At 44.4% G+C, this 2,500-nt stretch overlaps 1 protein-coding gene across 5 annotated transcripts in view; it reads right to left on the bottom strand.

The window, feature by feature from the left end:
* The window catches only part of LOC308077380 (receptor-type tyrosine-protein phosphatase mu-like), a 261,491-nt gene that overhangs the window by 144,533 nt on the left and 114,458 nt on the right, over positions 1–2,500 (bottom strand). The window lies entirely within an intron of this gene.

The raw sequence follows: 2,500 nt of genomic DNA, 5'->3' as shown, positions 1-2,500 counted from the left end.
CAAACACAATATCCAATCAGAGAGAGTTAGAGGCCCCAGGGAGGCGGGACCTGATAAACAATTGGTTTTGGATGATGTGACGGGCAGGCGGGTGCTGGGATGAGGAATGGTGAATGACAGCATTGCCATGCCAACTGATAACATCAAGGCGGGGAGGAGTTGTGGGCTGCATGCTGATTGGGTGACAGGGGACCCCCCTCCCCCTCCCTCACACATCGCCACACTTACCATTAATAGGGACTTTAATCATTGGACAGATAGAAAAGAAAAGAGAGGAAACAGTATTTAAGCAACATTAAGGTTTCAGCAGCTAACCTAGACTAGCCTAGCCTAGCCTAGCCTAGCCTAGCCTCACCTAGCCTATCCTTTACTATCCTCGCACCTAGCCTAGCCTAGCCTAGCTTCATCTTGTCTTGTCTCATCTCGCCCTGCCAGCCAAGTATAGCCTCGCCTAGCCTAACCTAGCTTCACCTAGCCTAGTCCAGCGTCGCCTACGGGTCACCTAGTCCTACACATTCTCATTCCCATGTTTTAATATGACGTTGGGGCAACATCTGATGAAGCGTCACATATTTAGGAACAACTGTTGTGTCGCTTTTCAACATTCCTGGTAGACTGGTGACTGACAAACGGAATGCAAAGATGAGTTCTTCCAACTTGTAATAAGTTGAGACGCCAATCAGAATGCCCTGTGAGGCCATAAGCTACTAAGCCACTCTCTGCGCAATTTTGAGGAGTGCTCGTTTTTGGTTTAGTCAACAACCTGTGTATGTGCAATTTTGAATCACAGCCAATCACAGTATGCTCAACTATCATGTAGCGTATCAGACTATCTGCTGGTGATGTATCGTTGTCTATCATCATTTAGGCTGGATTACTTCATCTAATCAGATATCGTTTACGGTGGCTATGCTAACTGCAGAGCTGAGTGCTAACACAGTGAACCTAGCTTAGCCTAGCATAGTTCTGTAGTGAGCAGGGTCATTTGGGTCAAAATTAAAAAGTGAAACGAGGTTCTGACAGTCTGTCTGACCGTCTCTCTGTCTGTACATTACAAAGTGTAACACTAGAACACCTGCCCCTGTGTGGTCAAATTGTATCCTAGTATAAGGTAATCTCCATATGATGTATTTCGCATCAGAACATTTCAGAAACACCTCCTTCACTGATTTCACATCATTTGACCACAAGGCAGGTGTGCTGACAGGCTTGTGAGGCGTGGCTTAGCGAGCCTCGGACCATCAACTAGCACACGGCCCGAGTTAGCCAGTCATGCTGGACAAAATAGCTTATCACCTGTTGTTTCCAGATTGCACACGTTAGCAACATGTATCATGCATTCCGTAGCTAGCTGGCTACATAATGTAAACAAACTGGCTACAAGCGAGCACACGTCACTTCCACCCGGCCAAAGGCAGGACAGCGTTGCCAATTAAAAGATGGGTTTGCATAATTGTCAGCCACAAAAGGCTGAATGGAGACTGAACAGAGTGACTGGGTAAATTCAAGAAAACAAGACTAACACCCCATCCTCACAAAAGTCATTAAATTACATGTTTCTTTCAACCAGACTACCTATCTCGACGTATTGAGAGCAAAAGCGCCGTTGTCCACCCCTCAGATATTCACTCGCAATGTCTCTATTTGAGCGAGGTTTTGCGGCCGTGTTCCTGCCCCAAAACATTTTTTATTGGTGGAGATGTACACGCTGCTTTGCACCTGTTCCTGGAATACAGCTATTTCGATAGTCAGACATTTTATTTTGAGCGTTGAAAATTGGATGTTGTTCCCCCCCCCCCCCACACCCCTCCCCCCATCCAAGGTGACGTGTTGTGTCCATGCAGAGGTCAGAGGTCAAATACAGGCGTGACATCACATGGTCATTGTGAATGGGGGGGAATGGAGTGACGCCCACCGCAAACACAACAATAATTCATAAGAAATAAAAAAATAAAAACACCTTTAACCACTTAAACCCTATAGGCTGCCTATAAGTCAATTAGCAAACAATAGATTCCTGAATGTTCCTCTATTTTCACCGAATCTTTCCCAATTTTTGCAGAATGTTTGCCATTCTTCCACATATGTACGCCTATTGTCGCCAGACGTTCATTTATGTTCATTCATTTATTTTCACCAGAGCTTTACCCATTTTTTTGGCAGAATAGTCAGCTATTATTTATGACATCCCAGAATCGGGACGCTAGGGTTCATGTGGTTAAAACAAATCGAGGAAAAGTCAAATGACCATTGAATAAAAATCAAATATATATAAAAGAAAACTGTCGAACTTATTATAAAATATGCAAACTTTCTGAGACAACAACAAGCAAGCAGAGATGGATGAACTGGAGACAAAATCTCTCTTTCTTCTCTCGTTCTCTCCATTTCTATCTCTCTCTAGTTCTTTCGCTTTCTGCTCCTGTCTTGTTTTCTCTGACTGTCTTGTCTTTGCTGCTAGCATGTATATTAGCAGCTGCTCTTGTGCTAAGTTGCTGCG

The sequence above is a fragment of the Gymnoscopelus braueri genome, assembly GCF_963280865.1.
Source record: "Gymnoscopelus braueri genome assembly, chromosome: 21".
Lineage (NCBI taxonomy): Eukaryota > Metazoa > Chordata > Actinopteri > Myctophiformes > Myctophidae > Gymnoscopelus > Gymnoscopelus braueri.
Note: the sequence above shows the minus strand (reverse complement) of the source record. Positions and strands in the feature narration are given on the sequence as shown.